Raw genomic sequence first — 17,680 nt, 5'->3', positions numbered from 1 at the left:
GATCTGTTCCTATGAATTGCATTAGTGGTTTATTAGAAGATATAGGAGATCCACCCATAAGGTATGATTTCATAGTCAATTGTAGTGATTCTGTGGCATTTGGTATTTAGGAAAAAGTTGTGTTTTTATTATTTCATGTTTTTCTAAATTTCATGGTAATTGAACTTCATTTTGCATTTGAGTTGGTTGATAACTTTGTGTATTTTAATGATTTTTTGATTGAAAGTTATTATTTTAAGATGTTGGTTTTTGTCTCGTTTGTCGTGCTTGTTCATTTCGTGTTTATGATTCAAAAAGAACTGGTTGATAAATAGGATCTGGTTGATTAATATTCCAATTATTGTTTTGTTGGTTTGTACTGAATCTTTGTTGATTTTGACTATAGTAATCTTCATATCCTGAATAATGTGGTTGGTTCCTCGTACGGTGTTTGTTAGTTATGTTTTTATTTTGCTGAAAAAAGGGATAATTCTTGCTACGATCCATTGTAGCTCGTGGTTTATCGTTGAAATATACCGTGTGAGAGGCTTGTTGTGGTACAATTTGATTATTGTTTTGTGCTTGTGTTTGATTTTGACTGTTCATGTAGGGGGTTTTTGTTACTTTGGATTTTGCAAAAAAGTTGTAGTTATGATCTGAAAAGTTGTCTCTAGTAGACGTTTTTTGTTGCTTATTTGTTTGTCCTGGTGTCACTACTGGTCTAAATATTTGAGAATCCATTTGTGAGTATTTTGGAGTGATAGAAGGTTTTAGTGTGGATTGTATAGTTGTTTGCAGAAATGCTGTAATTTTGTTTTTTGGAGCTGTAAGTGTAGGATGAATGGGGGAAATGCTCTGTTGCGTTGCTGATGGTATTGTTTCAACTACTTCTTCATTAATGAAAAGTGATGGAGTTTGAATATCTTGTTGTGTAAGATTTCTTGTTCCATTTATATTTTCTTGTGTGTTAATGAAATTAGAGTTTAAGCTATTATTTCCTGTTCTGTCAGTGAATATTGCATTATAATTTAAAGATGTTGCATCGATAGTAAGTGGAGTTATTCTAACGTAGTCTGTTTTGATAAAAAAAAGGTAGTGATTGCTTGAATTGATATATCAGTTAGTATATTAGTAAATAATGGATGAGACCAATCACGGTCCCCAAATAATCTGTTTCATCTGCTAACACAGTTTCATCCTCTGAATTTTGTGGTCGAAAACTTTTTCTTGATAGTGCTATGAGATCAATCTTATGGACAAAATAATCATTTATAAATCATGCTAGTATCTTTTGTAGATCAATTTAAACATTTTGTCAGATTTCGTTACTAGGGAGGCTGTCACGGATTATATTTAAGAATTTTGAGAAAGTACAGATTTTTTGTCTACAGTTGAATGTGCGGATGTTTGAGTTGGTGACTCATTTTGTGTTTTTTTTTCAAATCATCTAGTATAGATAGATAGCTATAGATAATTGAAAAAACATCGTTTGTTAATATTGAATTTGCTCTTTGTTTGTTTTGGTGTTGTAAATTTTTTATATAGCCTTTGAAATTTTTCGAGACAATTCTATATCTATATCATCTTCTGTTTGTGATTGATGTGTAGTGTGATTTCGTTTTGTTGATAGAAATTCAATTGTAAATATACCGTAATTTGATGTGATATTACATATACATTTGAGATTATGGTCATGGATTTGTCGTATTTTTCTTACTTCTGGAAACTCTTGTTCACATGGACTATTTGTTTTTTCAAATACACTTTTAATTAGGTTGTAACCAAATTGTACTGGTCCTCGTGCGGGATCATTTTTTGGTTTTATGAAAAATGGAAGTATCGAGTTATCATCAAAAAATCCTTAAATTCGATCATGTTTTATATGGTAAAACTGTTATTGTCTAACACTCAATATGTCTTATTGGTTGATTCCAATTATATAGACGTATTGGTTTGTTACTATATGACTTTTTTATTTTGCGTTTTTCTTTAATTGATGATGGTGTTGTAGCTTCTGAGTCAGGAAAATTGATTTGGTTGTCTATCGAGTGATTTTTATTTGTTTTTGTTTATTGAATTTTTTAAGTCTTCAAGTTCTTGAATTGTGTTTGTTTCTGATTCTGAGACTGCGTTTCGTCGTTTTGTAATTCGTTGTTTAATAATTTGCTTTTGTTTCATTATGATTGTCTTTTTTTGTGTTCGTCTTTTTGACCTAATTTATACCATTGTTTGTCTGTGCGGTATGATTACGAGATCGTATCTTTCGTTTTTAATTAAACAATTATACAATATGATTGTTTGTTACTGCATAGGTTATCTCTTGAAATAAAGTTTAGGATGATGTATGCAATATTGGGGGTTAGAGTTTCTATTTTCCTAAACTTTTAGTTCTTACGGTTTTTGTGTAGTTATCTTAACTTGGGGCATAGATTGTCGTGGTTGACGGGTTGACGGCTTGGAGAGAGAGAGTATATCAATTCATGAGAATGATTTTTTACTTTCTCGTGACTAAATTTTAAGCTATGAGTTACTTACTTAATCTTACCTAGGGGTTGTGATTTGTGATCGAGGGTTGCAGAATAGTAAATCAATCCACAAGGTTCAGGTATAATTAGAACACAGGTAGATCGTTAGATACTATTTTATGACTTACTTCCTATTTTCAGAGTTTTAGCCTGGGTCATATAAGAAGAAGGGCTCAAGTGAAGGATGAGTAACCGAAGAACTTCACTGTTTATATTAACTAGAATGGTTAGTTTTTCAAAAATTTCCATTAGTCTGGTGTCGTTTATAAGGGTTGGGTAGAGACGTTTGAAGTCGTTAGACACTTTTAAAATTATGGGAAGGAGAAAACAAAAATGTGCTGATTTGATCCAAGGAAAGCCTTGATGATCAGTAATAAAATAAAGTTAATTTAGGTTTAAGTGAAATTAAAGATCGAAGGGAAGCCTTGATGATCTGTTTCTGAAAGAAAAGTGAATTATTGAAAGCAAGGATAAGCCTTGATAAGTTTGAACTTTAAAGTTTTAAGTTAAAGAAAATTTAAAGTTATTGTTTATTTGATATTTTTTATTTGAGTTTATGCTGTTCTGTTTTAGGTGATGAAGCTGAGGTGAGGAAAATCAATTATGTTAATTTATAGATCTAACAATGATTTTAATACTAACTACTTTTTGTATTTTCCATTAAATTATTTATTCAAAAGTTTTGATTTTCTGCAGATTTTGGGGAAAAAGACTTGTGCTCCTTTTATCGGTCGTTTTTGTGTAAAAGTATGTTTAGCACCAATAAGTTGTTGAATATTTTTCAATTCAGTAAATGAAAATTTAAATTAACTGCATAAAGTACTCTTAATACAAAAACTTGTTCTGGTTTCCGTCGTACTATCTTGTAGTAGAGTGGTCCGTTTCCTGATCGTTGTTCACGCCTTGATCTTGGTCTTTTTTGGCAATACCTGGTATTTCTTGTTTGGAAAATTTGCGTAGGTTTATTGAGACGTAGAGACATTTCTTTTAAATTAACTATTGCGTCTAACGTTTTTGCATTTTTGCAATTGTCTAGTTCTAAGTTCTGTTGTCTAATTCTAAGTTAGTTAAGGTCTTGCTCGAGACTTTTGGTCGCACCAGATGAGTTATGACCTATTGGTTATACTCATAGAGTAATTTCAGATAAGGTACACCGTCTGTTCGTCACGCATCTAATTTTCGGCCGGGTAGATTCGTGCAACTTCTTAGTCTAATACCAATCTTAATCTTACTCTGATATCTCCTAGTCTCAATAGATCTAGTGTATACTGGTTTTTGCGAGTTAGTTCTTGGAGTTTATCCAGAAGGAGAACAACTGTATTCAAAGTTTTATTCAAATTGTTCTGGTGCTGAAACTACAAGTAGTTTCAGCATTTACAAATAAGTGTCAATGTTAGAGATGGAATATGATTGGTTAGTTAGTAATATTTTATAGTGATGGTTTATCAATAAAATAATTGGCTTACAAGTACTAGTTTAAAACTGGTTCCACAATCTGTGTACGAAATTGTATGATAGGTATTTTTCATCTATGGAGTGCAACCAAGGAATGTTATCAAAAATTGTAAATGTAATCAAATTACAATTTTGTTGTGAAATCCATTAACAAATACTTGTAGCGTAACTATCGGCGCGTAACACTTGGGTGGGTTGTGGAATTCGAAAGAAATACGGAGATCAAAGTGATGAGCAAACATCCGGAGCTGATCAGCGTTTTAGCCGTGGTGTTTGGGTCCACGGCAGCAAAAAGATCAAAACCCTTTTTTGAGGACTTCGCGAAATATCCCTGTGCACTTGTTTCAAATTGCTCTACAAATTCGAAACCAACATTTAAATGATTGTCGTCGAAACATTTTGTGCCACTGGCAAGGCAACTGATTCTCTTTGTTCATATACGGAACTTTCGCTTTTGCGTTGTTTTACGTCAGATGTTATTGTTTTGTTCAACTTTATGTGATCAGATCACAACCACGCGTTCACCTTCATAAAATAATTTCCTATGTAAATACTCTACTAATTTGTTGGATAAAAAAGAATACAATTTGTAAGTTGTTTTCTGGTTTTATGCTAATGCATTTAATTTGGGAAAACTAATTTCAGTATATAAGTCTAAAAACGACAAAAAAATCTCAAGCTTTTTGAGTCGCGGACTGATGTTCAGTGTTTCAGATTGGTAGGGCAACAATTCGTAACAGGCGACAACTCTTAACAGGCGACAATTCGTAACAAGTGACAATTCGTAACAACGCATTAGCAAGTAGATTACGCTTGCTTTGCTGCGCTTGCATCCGGAACGAGACGAATACTGCGCGTGAATTGGTGTCTCCAGCTTAATCTAACATCACGAATGTACCTCACGTGTCAGATAAATCTCAAGAGAAACATTTTTTCTCCATAAATTATATGACTTTTATTTATGCATAACGAAAAATAGCAATTTTAGCACATCTTCTTGAAACAAGCTGCGAAAGTGACTCGCATTTTGTGCTCTGAAAACCAAGATTTAGTTTTTCTCTGGTTTCAGAACAGTGTCGTGCCTTGCAACGACTTTCTTCAAACACGCCAAGGTAAAAAAATCAATTACAAAGTATTGAGTTAAATCTGAATATTATGCACATTTTGTGCCGACTTTTGAAGAAAATGACAAAAAAAATAATCCTAGAAACGAATTTCGATGTTATTTCCTGCATCTTTTGACGGAATTTTTAAAAATCATTCAAAAGCATGGGCCGATGTAAAAAAAATAAGTTTCTTGAGGGGGGAAGGGACAGATTTTCAAAAACTTTCGAAAATGTGCTGGACATTTTTTGAAATCGAACAAGTTGACTTTCTGAGCTCTCCCAAGCCACTAAAAAAACTAAAATTTTGATTAAACTTTCTGCTCCACTTTTAGGCTTGTTTTTGGAAACTTAACCCTATAAATTGGGTTTTTTTTTGGCGCGCCTGGAAATTAGTTTATAGTGGCGCCAAAAGAGCCTTTACAAAAAAACTTATGTGTTTGTCAGTCAAATATGGATGCCCTTACATAAAACAAAAGGGGGACCTTTTGTGTCGACAGGGAGTCGAATCTCTGAGGAAGTAAATGCCCCTCCCCTCAGTCCTTCGCCCAAGTTCCGCAACTGTTTGAAAGGTATTGTTTTCTTGAGCTCAAATTTTACAAAATGTTTAACTTGTGATTAGTTTTTTGTAAAGTTTTGGAGGCATTTGCCAATTTGTGCATTTGCCAATTTGTGCATTTAACGCCCGATAAATCTCGTGCTATTAACGCTTAAGTGGAGATTTTATCCGTCCTAGAAACCTTTTCAAAACTGAGTTGAGGGAGGCTGCTTGGTATATATCACTTTGTTTTTAACATTGCGTGCGCGGGGGGTGATGATTTTAAAAAACAACTCTCTAACAAGTTTTATAAATTTTGCAATTTTGGATAGTTTCAAAACGCAATTTTTTTTACGCTCGGCAAATTATTTACTAATAGTTGTTTCAGAGTCGTGAAATGAGATCAACTATAGTTGGTCATAATAATTCGACTCAGATGTTAGCACTTGCAAAGTTTTGGCACTACAAAACTTAGTTCAGCTTATCAATTTATCTTCTGAACAAAAGCTAGCCGAGACCAGTTAAGGGGCAGTCGGAACAATCAGGGCTTTGCCATGAGATACGAGCAGTCTTGTTGTATATATTAGCTTAAACAGGGGCACAACAGCGGTTTGCCGTGATGAGCTGTACAGCTCTTGTGTTGGTCCTTTCCCCCGTGGATAAACTTTTATAGTTTTAATCCTAGTTTTATTCATGTGAGTTTAAAAAAGAACAATTAAACCAAAATGCGCTGCTGGCTATTGAATAATATAATTTCTGTTTCTAGCATTTAGTGACCAGTGTCCACTCTTTCGAGGTAAGACTTCAAAAAGTTTGGATTACTCGACAAGTCCCTTCCCCAGATGTTTTAAGTTTGATTAAACTTATTCAAGCTTGCTCAGATATCCTAGCAGAGTTTTGTACGTTTTCTGCCGCAATTTGCTCAGTATCTCATTATCGTATTCATCCTTGCTACCACATCCTGGGTTGACCTAAAATGTTAATCATACAGTTTTCATTTGTGAAAAAATGCTAGTCATACACTTTTCATGTAAAAACATTTCAAGCAAAAATTTTTCTTTTTTATTTCCCGAGTCGAAATTTTTCACCTAACTTGAAGCAAGATTTGAGCGGTTTGAGCGGTTTTTTTAGACAATTACGCTCAAAATCTTGCCTCAAAATGAGCGGTTTGAGCGGTTTTTGAACGGTTTATCTACAAAAACCGCGCAAGATTTGAGCGGTTTTTGAGCGGTTTTTTTTTTTAGATAAACCGCTCAAAAACCGCTCAAACCGCTCATTTGAGCGGTTTTTTAAGCAAGATTTGAGCGGTTTTTTAAGCAAGATTTGAGCGGTTTGAGCGGTTCTCCAAAAAAAACCGCCCAAACCGCCCAAACCGCTCAAGCCTCTCAAATCTTGCTGGAAAACCGCTCAAATCGCTCATATCTTGAGCGGTTTTTGAGCGCGATCTCGACCCGAGTTAGTACGATACACTGACTTTTATGCTAAAACAAGAAAAACGATCTTTGAAGGTTCGAAGACTTCATTTTAGCAAAATGTATGAAATTTGCATGACTAGTATTTTTTCATAGACTTAGTTTATGTTTAGCGTTTTCGGTCTATGGAGGTCGACCCGGGATGCTCCATAAAATCCCACTGTTGCTTTCCAGATGCCACTGAGATTTGTGAACATGACTACAAGTCAGATGTCAATTGGGAAATGGGAAAGTGTCTCAAACGGGCCAGAAGATCCATGAATTTCGACCAGCTGGAAAGCTTTTGCGACCCAATGAACGTTTTTTTGCCTTCAATGGTCGAACAAATTGACGATGATAATTTATCTCGATTAATCGGCATCAGTTTCCTATTGATCATTGGCCTGAAAAGAGTTGAAGGCTCGAATATTTTTGTGAGCGATGATTGGAAAACGGTAGTGAACACTCACCACCAGTTGTGGAAGAAGGGCGAGCCTCGTCGACATGACCATGCTTGCTTAATGCGCACGTGGACGCCATTGCTATACTTGTGTACATGCAGTGGCAACTTGAATTACCAAGGTGTGTGTGCAATCGATATATGAAGATACATTATAGAGGTCGAAAAAATACTTAAGCTTCACTGAACGGTTTTCCTTGCGTTTCCCCATCACATGTCAAAAGTAGCCAAAGAACCGATTTTAGCTCACTCTGTCCGAATGTCATAAAATTTGGCAACTGTTTTAATCTCCCAATTGCAATCTTTTACTTAATTTCTATTCACAAGGTTCTTAACCCTCGATTTTCTCCCGATAAACGAAGATTCTCGATTTTTATCATGTAACAAGGACAATGAGAAACTATTCACGCAGCAATTTCAGCCGATCCTGAAAAATTTTGAAGAATTTCCATTCCACCTGTTACCAACCCAGAGCTTAAGTTTGCCCATGTCTTTTACATGGCTTGAATAAGGTTTTTTAGTTGGTCTAGCTTGCATTTCAAATAGTGTTATACCAGTGACGGCACAGGAACTTTTCTAAGGAGATTGGGATTTTTTGAGCTTCTCTAAAACTATATAATGACCTTATTTTGAAAATTCGCAATCAAATTCAGAAAATAAACACGTCAAAATTGATATGACGTTTTGGAACTTTTATGAAAAGTTTTGACCATAAATCGTGTTTGCCCCCCCCCCCTCCCTACCCCTCTTACTTACATTGGCACCATGTTTGTCTCTTGTCTCTGATGCGCTCAAATTTTTTAAATGAGAGCAATTGATTTTCACAAGGGGCTATAAGCAGAGCTTGGCAGAACTAGCAAAACAACAAGCATACTTAGCATTGCATGCTAACAGAATGTGAGACGGGAAAAGTAATTGGAAAAAAATCGAAAAAAAAACAATATCTAGAAAATTTAACACAAATGTCTGAAATGATTCGCAAATGGAGGAAAACGAGTCGAGAAACGCAAATCATAGCTTTAAATTAGCACTAAGAGAAACTTTATCCGGCCGTCCGTTGTCCCTCAAAGTACAAAAACCGGTAGGAAAATGATTTGGGTAGACTTTTTGAATGGTTAGGGGGTCGAGTCTCCGAGAAAAGGTCGTTCCACATCGTTCCTCCCCGAAACAAGTTCTACCAGGAATGCACCCTTTCCGTCCCCTAAATCGCTCCTGATAACTTTTTCCTTTCTTTTAGATCAAATCAGTACTTTGAGTCAGCTGTAAAAAATGAGCCGAAAAAACGGGCTCCTCAAAAACTCAACGTTACGAGGTCAAACGGTGTGTTTGTTAATTGGTTAATTGTAAGCAGATTCCGCAACAAGGACGCTCTTCATGTTCTTCTTTTGTTCTTTGTTTTTTTTTGTAATCATTCCGATTTTTTTTTTACATGTTTAATGGCTTGTCTCTGGATTTCAGAGACCTACACACACCAATGTGTGCGCCTATCCAGTCCACAGTTTTGCCTCGTATTAAAAAGTTCCCGAGCTTAGCATTTTCTTAAAGAATATTACAACTTCTAAAAAATAGTTTCTAAGAATGTTACAAGATAGGGGCTTTTTGTTATAAAAAAATTGTTGTATACTCCAATGTTCTTTGAAACTTTGAAAAAAGAAAAAAAATTTTCGGATGCCATAAGTCTGACCAAAAATTTGTAGTAGGAATTAAATTTGATAAAAAAGCAAGGACACTCAATTGATCTGCTAAAATTAGAAGATTTCGATCAAACAACTTATTAAAATATGTATTTATTAAAGAAATGAAACTTTTTGATTAACTAATAGACCTACACACACCAAATTGTGCAAGTATCGAGTGCCCAAACTGACTTCGTAAAGATTGACATATTATAATCCAGCTTTCAAGCCAATCGATTTTAAAAGACTAGAGTACCTTTCATTCAACATTTTCCACATGGTTGAAACCAAAATGAAATTGAAATGGTATTAAAGGATATTCGATTCATATCATTTGCGATATAACAAAAGCTTCGCGTCATTTGCGATGTAACAAAAGCGAGCGTAGCATTGCAGGCCACCAAATCTATAAAAAATACTCAAGCGAAAAAAAATAAAAAAAACTGACAATATTTTTTGAAATAACAAAAATTCCAGACGAAAAACGAGAAACGCAGCCAGAAGCATTAAGCAAATTTGAGTTTATTACGACCATTTGCTTCGCTATAAACACGTGCTTAGACGCCAATTGAACCAACAAGTTTTTTGAAATTACGAAAATATCAATCTCAGAAAAACAGACGACGAACATAACCACTAGCATTCAATAAGCTTTAACTGTTTTCCAAGATTTCAATGAGCCAAAAGCGCGTGGTTAGAAGCCAATTGATCCGAAAGCAAAAATTCTCAAGGAGATTGTCTTCATAAAGTAAAAGTTTGAGCGAATAAAAACATTCAAGTTTTAATTTTATAGTACCAACCGACTTAATTTTATTCAAAACAAGAATAATAATTTTTAATCCTCGTTATGACCTGAAAATAAATTCACTGAACAGACAAAACATGAGCTGAAATTATTCAAGCCAAACAACATTTCTAAGCAAAAAAAAAGAAAAATGGTAAAAATATCCTTCAAGGTTAGTAAATGCAACTAAGTTTATTAACGAATTTGGAAATTGCAATGAAAATTGTTTACAGCGTAAAAAAATTCAGAGAGTGGCAAATAAGCCGACAAACGGTTTTACACCTTTTCAATTTATTTAAATTGATTTCGAAACAATTTCAATTTCAAACATGGAAAAAAATAAGACCCGACCGGGACTCAAACCCCTGCTCATAAGAGCAAAAACAACCACATTTATCCCAGCCCAAGTGAGGGAGGGCCTGAAAATTGCCAAGCACCGATATAAAACAACAACAATGTCTATTACAAATCTGTAGAAAAGTGTTTTTACGGGAAATAAGTCTATTTCACGATTAGAAGAAACTCGTTCTCGCAAGTGTAAACAAATTTTTGACGCTCTTCATAGGAAAACGAGAACATCAGCACTCATATCAGGGCCATGCCTTTATTGTCCCTACTATCCGTTAGAGTCGACGAAAAAATAAACTCAAAGAAAAAAAGAGATTTTTTTTCTTTTTTTTGTACCCCTCCCTTTCTATGTCATGTACAAAATGATTTAATTTGCATCTGCCAACGTGAAAAATAATCACGCGTTATTTATTCCAATTTGAAATATTGCGGTCTGATTATTCCCTAAATTAAATAAATTTGATAAATCTCCTGTATAGATTTCAATCCAATAGACGCGGCTAACTAATCAATTTTCGAAGACTGCAATGCAATATTTGTGCTCGGCGGGTTTTTATCCGGGCAAAAATCTGTTTTTTTAACCAAGCATTTTTGATAAATTTGCTTTTATACTATTCGAAAATTTTAAAATATATTCAGAATGCATTTGAAAATTTTTCGAACATATTCTAATTCCTGAGCTCATACTTGCTATAAATAGACAAAGCAGAGCTTATCCCCACATACCTTGGAGAAAAATGACTATCATTATTAGCACATGAACCGACAAAAAAATTAAAAAGTTGTTTCAAAACATAAAACTAGCAAGAAACCGAAAACTTGGAACCGAATTAAATATATCTTAACAAAAATTACTAACAGAGGCTAAGCAAAGCTTCGCATTACATGCGAGAATACACATACATAGTATGAAATCCTATCCGACCGTAAGAGGTAAAACCGTAGAAATTATATTTGAGATTTGAAACACTATCGAAAAAAAATGATCTTTTGAAAAATACGCCAATTGAAAAATTATAAGCATCAAAACAAAACTGTCAAAGCAGTAAGAAAGCCAACAATTTTTGAGCAGACATACGTTGCGCCGAAAAAAAAAGTTTTACGGCTCATCCGTGCTGAAAAACATAGAAGTATAAAACATATTTTGCCCTCAAACCTACGCAATATAAGTTGTGATAACCAACATCATAACCTGAAAACGTGTAAATTAAAAATAAGAAATTGCACAAAGTCTTTTCAAAATGCAATTTTACACAAAACTTGTAAAATGAAAATTACATCAAAGCATCAAAGAACACTTTCAATGACAAAAGAAATCTCTTACAACACAAGTCATGTAAAAAACAAATCTGGCAACTAAGCCTACGAATCATAAAAGCTGACAGGATTCGAGCGTCGACCCTCAGCCGTCTTTTAGGTAAAATTAACTTTTATTTTTAGTTTTACCTGGTAGTTAAATTTATGTTTTCAAGAAAATGAAAGCTGGTCAAATGATTCAGTGATTTTGTTAAAATAGTTGTCAACTAGAAAAAAGTCTATATTCCAGTTTGATAACGCTTGCTAATCGCACGCATAAAGATATGTGATTCGTTTTGCCACAATTTTTCAAGCTCTCGACTTTGGGGCTCGAGCGAAGTCTTTTAAATCAAACAAAGCAGGGCTTTGCATCACTTACAAGACAACGCAAACACAGCGTTGCAAACTAGCGAACAGAAAATGAAACAAATAAAAAAAAAACCAACAAAAAATTGAAATACTACGGAAGTGTTTTCAGAAAAACAGTTTAAAGCATAACCATCAGTATGAAATAAGCTTTTGGTATTTGCCGAACGTCCACTTAAATAATAAAAATTAGGTAGACGCTCATTAAGCCCAGAACAAAAAGATTGAGATAATAAATTTAAGACTCTGATTTTGCATCGCAAACTACCTCTTTTTAAATAAGTCTTTACATGACCCAAAATAAGCTATTAAGCCAATATTAAATAAGGCGAAACCATCAAGGCCAAAAAAATCTTTTCAGCAACAAAAAACAAAGAAAAATAAAAACAAAATCAAAAGCCATGACCAACAAAACTTAAGCAGACACGTCCCACAATTCAATATTCACCAAAAATACTATAAATTCACCAAAAAACCATAAATACTAAAAATAATCATAATATCCGGCTGGGACACAAACTCCACACCTTTGTGGATAACATATAAACTAAATTCCTTTGGGCACAACAAAGCGAAAAGTTAAACAAAAAAATATACGAAACCAAATATGTAAAAGTAGAAATTAAAATCAAGTGAAATGTCTATAAATTATTATCCAAATCCTTTAGGACGAATGAACAAAAAACAAAGGAAAAATACGATCAAAAACGAAGCTATACTGAAAAAGTAGATGGTTGTTTTACTGCTACCAAAATCACAGAAGACAAGCGGAACTTCGCACTAAAATTTAACCGACGTAGTCACAGTTTACGAGAAAAATTTTTCTAATCAAAGGAGCAGATCACTTGTTTCAACTTCCTTCAAATGCATAGATTAAAAAGTGCGCGTGCATTATGTTACTTGATTTCGGATTTTTTTTACATTTGTGCGAGGGTTACTGCTCTCAAAGTATTCAAAGTATTTTCAGGACAAATGTTGTCAATCATGTTGTCAATCATGACAAAAAAATTGACAAAAATGAAGGGCCTTCTGACTAGACACACGCTTTCATAAATTTTAAATCAGGCATAATTGACAACATTTGTCCTAAAAATGAACAAGAAAAAAGTAACAGAAAAATTGAACAAAAAAATTTTTCAAATTTTTATACTGGTTTATTGTAAAAATTATAAATGTTTTGCTGCTCTTCTTTAATTTTGTTGGTTGTTCAATTTTAGGACAAATGTTGTGAATCATTTCAGCTTTCAAATACTTGAAGGGAAACCAAAATTTAACCATTTTTGACAAATTTCCGATTAAAAGCTAATTTTTTTGCAATTGAATATTTATCAAAATTTAACAGAACAACAAAATTTTACAGAACAGCAAAATCAAACAAAAATATTTGTTTTTACAAAAATTTCATACAAAAAACCAGTATAAAATTGAGAAAAAAATTTTGTTGTTTTATTTTTCTGTTCTGTTCATTTTTTTTTGTTGTTCATTTTTAGGAAAAATGTTGGCAATCATGCCTGACTTAGCAATTTATAAAAGCGTGTGTCTAGTCAGAAGTCCCTTCATTGCATTATTCAGTCAAAATCTTAGCAATATTCTAGATACGGAAGAGTAAAGTATAGTTCTGATAGAGCTAAACAGAGACAGATGGTTGGGGATCAAGCCGACCAGATTGAGAAAACTAACTGTCTTTTTGGACGAAAATTATTCATAGATTGGTTTCATAAATTTAGGCTCAGGAAAACTCCAAGGAGCTGAAACAAAGATGTATATTCAGTTTAAGCGGAATAATCATCAGCTTTCAATTATTTGAGGGCAAGCAAAACTTGACCATTTTTGACAAACTTCCGTTTGAAAGCTAACTTTTTTTGCAATTGAATACTTATCAATTATTTTCGAATACTTCCCTTTTAAATAAGTTTATCACAATTTTTGGGCTAAAATAAGTATCCTCTCTCATATTATCCGATCTTACCGTATCGGATACTTTGAGACATATTATGCACGCATTGGGTGTTGATTAGCCGTATTGGCTTTTAAAAAAACTTTAGGCAAAAAATCCAAATAATTTTTTTAAAAAAAACTTGTTTCAAATACATAGATTAAAAAATACCATCAAAAACTGAAAAAATAGATAGTTATTTCACTGCTACCAAAATCACAGAAGACAAGCGGAACTTCGCACTAAAATTTAACCGACGTAGTCACAGTTTACGAGAAAACATTTTCTAATCAAAGGAGCAGATCACTTGTTTCAACTTCCTTCATATGCATAGATTAAAAAGTGCGCGTGCATTATGTTACTTGATTTCGAATTTTTTTTACATTTGTGCGAGGGTTACTGCTCTCAAAGTATTCAAAGTATTTTCAGGACAAATGTTGTCAATCATGTTGTCAATCATGACAAAAAAATTGACAAAAATGAAGGGCCTTCAGACTAGACACACGCTTTCATAAATTTTAAATCAGGCATAATTGACAACATTTGTCCTAAAAATGAACAAGAAAAAAAGTAACAGAAAAATTGAACCAAAAAATTTTTCAAATTTTTATACTGGTTTATTGTATAAAATTACAAAAATTATAAATGTTTTGCTGCTCTTCTTTAATTTTGTTGGTTGTTCAATTTTAGGACAAATGTTGTGAATCATTTCAGCTTTCAAATACTTGAAGGGAAACTAAAATTTAACCATTTTTGACAAATTTCCGATTAAAAGCTAATTTTTTTGCAATTGAATACTTATCAAATTTTAACAGAACAACAAAATTTTACAGAACAGCAAAATCAAACAAAAATATTTGTTTTTACAAAAATTTCATACAAAAAACCAGTATAAAATTGAGAAAAAAATTTTGTTGTTTTATTTTTCTGTTCTGTTCATTTTTTTTTGTTGTTCATTTTTAGGAAAAATGTTAGCAATCATGCCTGACTTAGCAATTTATAAAAGCGTGTGTCTAGTCAGAAGTCCCTTCATTGCATTATTCAGTCAAAATCTTAGCAATATTCTAGATACGGAAGAGTAAAGTATAGTTCTGATAGAGCTAAACAGAGACAGATGGTTGGGGATCAAGCCGACCAGATTGAGAAAACTAACTGTCTTTTTCGACGAAAATTATTCATAGATTGGTTTCATAAATTTAGGCTCAGGAAAACTCCAAGGAGCTGAAACAAAGATGTATATTCAGTTTAAGCGGAATAATCATCAGCTTTCAATTATTTGAGGGCAAGCAAAACTTGACCATTTTTGACAAACTTCCGTTTGAAAGCTAACTTTTTTAGCAATTGAATACTTATCAATTATTTTCGAATACTTCCCTTTTAAATAAGTTTATCACAATTTTTGGGCTAAAATAAGTATCCTCTCTCATGTTATCCGATCTTACCGTATCGGATACTTTGAGACATATTATGCACGCATTGGGTGTTGATTAGCCGTATTGGCTTTTAAAAAAACTTTAGGCAAAAAATCCAAATAATTTTTTAAAAAAAAACTTGTTTCAAATACATAGATTAAAAAATACGATCAAAAACTGAAAAAATAGATAGTTATTTCACTGCTACCAAAATCACAGAAGACAAGCGGAACTTCGCACTAAAATTTAACCGACGTAGTCACAGTTTACGAGAAAAAATTTTCTAATCAAAGGAGCAGATCACTTGTTTCAACTTGTTTCAAATGCATAGATTAAAAAGAGCGCGTGCATTATGTTGTTTGATTTCGGAATTTATTTCAATTGTGCGCGGGCTACTGCCCTCAATGTAATCTAGATAGAAGTATTCGAGCTTTGAAAAAGTTTGTAACATGAAACAATTTGCTTCTCCTAAAATTTCTGCATGCAGATGAACGTAAATTTCAAAACAAGTTAGTGACTTTATTAATGGCTGAAATGCAGAAGTGCAGATGGTTATTTTGTAATCTACTGTAAATACACGATAAACATTCAAGCCGGCAGTTTGTTGGGATAAGGCAGCGACGTAGCTCTCAAATTGGTCAAATCATTCGAAAAGCTTTCAAGTTCGAGCTGTAATTTTGATATTTTGTCCAAGACATTTTTTGAAAAAAAAAACATTTACATCAAACGTCGATTCTCAGCCTTTTGTCCAAGTTCATGTGTACATGTGTAGTATTTTTTCTCGTCATCTCAGTATCTGGCATGCTGAGTAATGCCTGCCATCATTTTCAAACATATTTTGGCCGACCGAATTAAAAACGAAGCTTGTTTCAGTTGATTCACGGATTTCCACAGTTTGAACTACCACCAGGCCTTGTCAAAAGTTTATACCTAACGGAGACTCGTGAGTTGTCGGAACGGCCAAAACTTACAAATAGAACTAAAATAATGAAAATTTAGTGTTTGGATTGTTAGATAATTTTCACATCAAGTTACTGAAAAAAGAAGCAACACTTTTGAGCCAATTTAAAACTATTTTTGATTAAAAACTCGGTTATGCAAAAAATTTGAATTTAACCGAACGTGGTGTAAAAAATCATTAATTAATAATTTTAAGATTTTTTGACTAAAGTTTAATAATCAGGTTTCAGAATGAAATCGAAGTTTTGGACTCACGGCAATTTCAACAAGATAAAAACCAAAAAATCCAAATAATTTTTTTAAAAAACTTGTTTCAAATAAATAGGTTAAAAAATCTGATCAAAAACTGAAAAAATAGATGGTTATTTCACTGCTACCAAAATCACAGAAGTCAAGTGGAATTTCGCACTAAAAATTAAACGACGCAGTCACAATTTACGGGAAAAATTTTACAAATAAAAGGAGCAGATCACTTGTTTCAACTTGTTTCAAATGCATAGATTAAAAAGAGCGCGTGCATTATGTTGTTTGATTTCGGATTTTTTTTACAATTGTGCGCTTGCTACTGCCCTCAATGTAATCTAGATAGAAGTATTTGAGCTTTGAAAAAGTTTGTAACATGAAACAATTTGCTTCTCCTAAAATTTGTGCATGCAGATGAACGTAAATTTCAAAAAAGGTTAGTGACTTTATTAATTGCAGAAATGCAGAAGTGCAGATGGTTATTTTGTAATCAACTGTAAATTAACGATAATTATTCAAGCCGGCAGTTTGTTGGGATAAGACAGCGACGTAGCTCTCAAATTTGTCAAGTCATTCGAAAAGCTTTCAAGTTCGAGCTGTAATTTTGATCTTTTGTCCAAGACATTTTTTGAAAAAAAAAACATTTACATCAAACGTCGATTCTCAGCCTTTTGTCTAAGTTCATGTGTACATGTGTAGTATTTTTTCTCGTCATCTCAGTATCTGGCATGCTGAGTATTGCCTGCCATCAATTTCAAACATATTTTGGCCGACCGAATTAAAAACGAAGCTTGTTTCAGTTGATTCACGGATTTCCACAGTTTGAACTACCACCAGGCCTTGTCAAAAGTTTATACCTAACGGAGACTCGTGAGTTGTCGGAATGGCCAAAACTTACCTAATAGAACTAAAATATTGAAAGTTTAGTGTTTGGATTGTTAGATAATTTTCACATCAAGTTACTGAAAAAAGAAGCAACACTTTTGAGCCAATTTATAACTTTTGCCAAATTTTTGATTAAAAACTCGGTTATGCAAAAAATTTGAATTTAACCGAGCGTGGTGTAAAAAATCATTAATTAATAATTTTAAGACTTTCTGACTAAAGTTTAATAATCAGGTTTCAGAATGAAATCGAAGTTTTGGACT

General features: G+C 33.2%; 1 non-coding gene across 1 annotated transcript; it reads left to right on the top strand.

Annotated features, from left to right (window-relative positions):
* Positions 1 to 17,187: 17,187 nt before the first annotated feature.
* Positions 17,188 to 17,385, top strand: LOC134854930 (U2 spliceosomal RNA). Its single transcript, XR_010164440.1, has one exon. It is a non-coding gene; the product is annotated as a U2 spliceosomal RNA (small nuclear RNA).
* The last annotated feature ends 295 nt before the right edge of the window (positions 17,386 to 17,680 follow it).

Source organism: Symsagittifera roscoffensis, chromosome 9 (assembly GCF_963678635.1).
Source record: "Symsagittifera roscoffensis chromosome 9, txSymRosc1.1, whole genome shotgun sequence".
Taxonomy (NCBI): domain Eukaryota; kingdom Metazoa; phylum Xenacoelomorpha; order Acoela; family Convolutidae; genus Symsagittifera; species Symsagittifera roscoffensis.
This window is presented reverse-complemented; position numbering and strand designations above follow the sequence as displayed.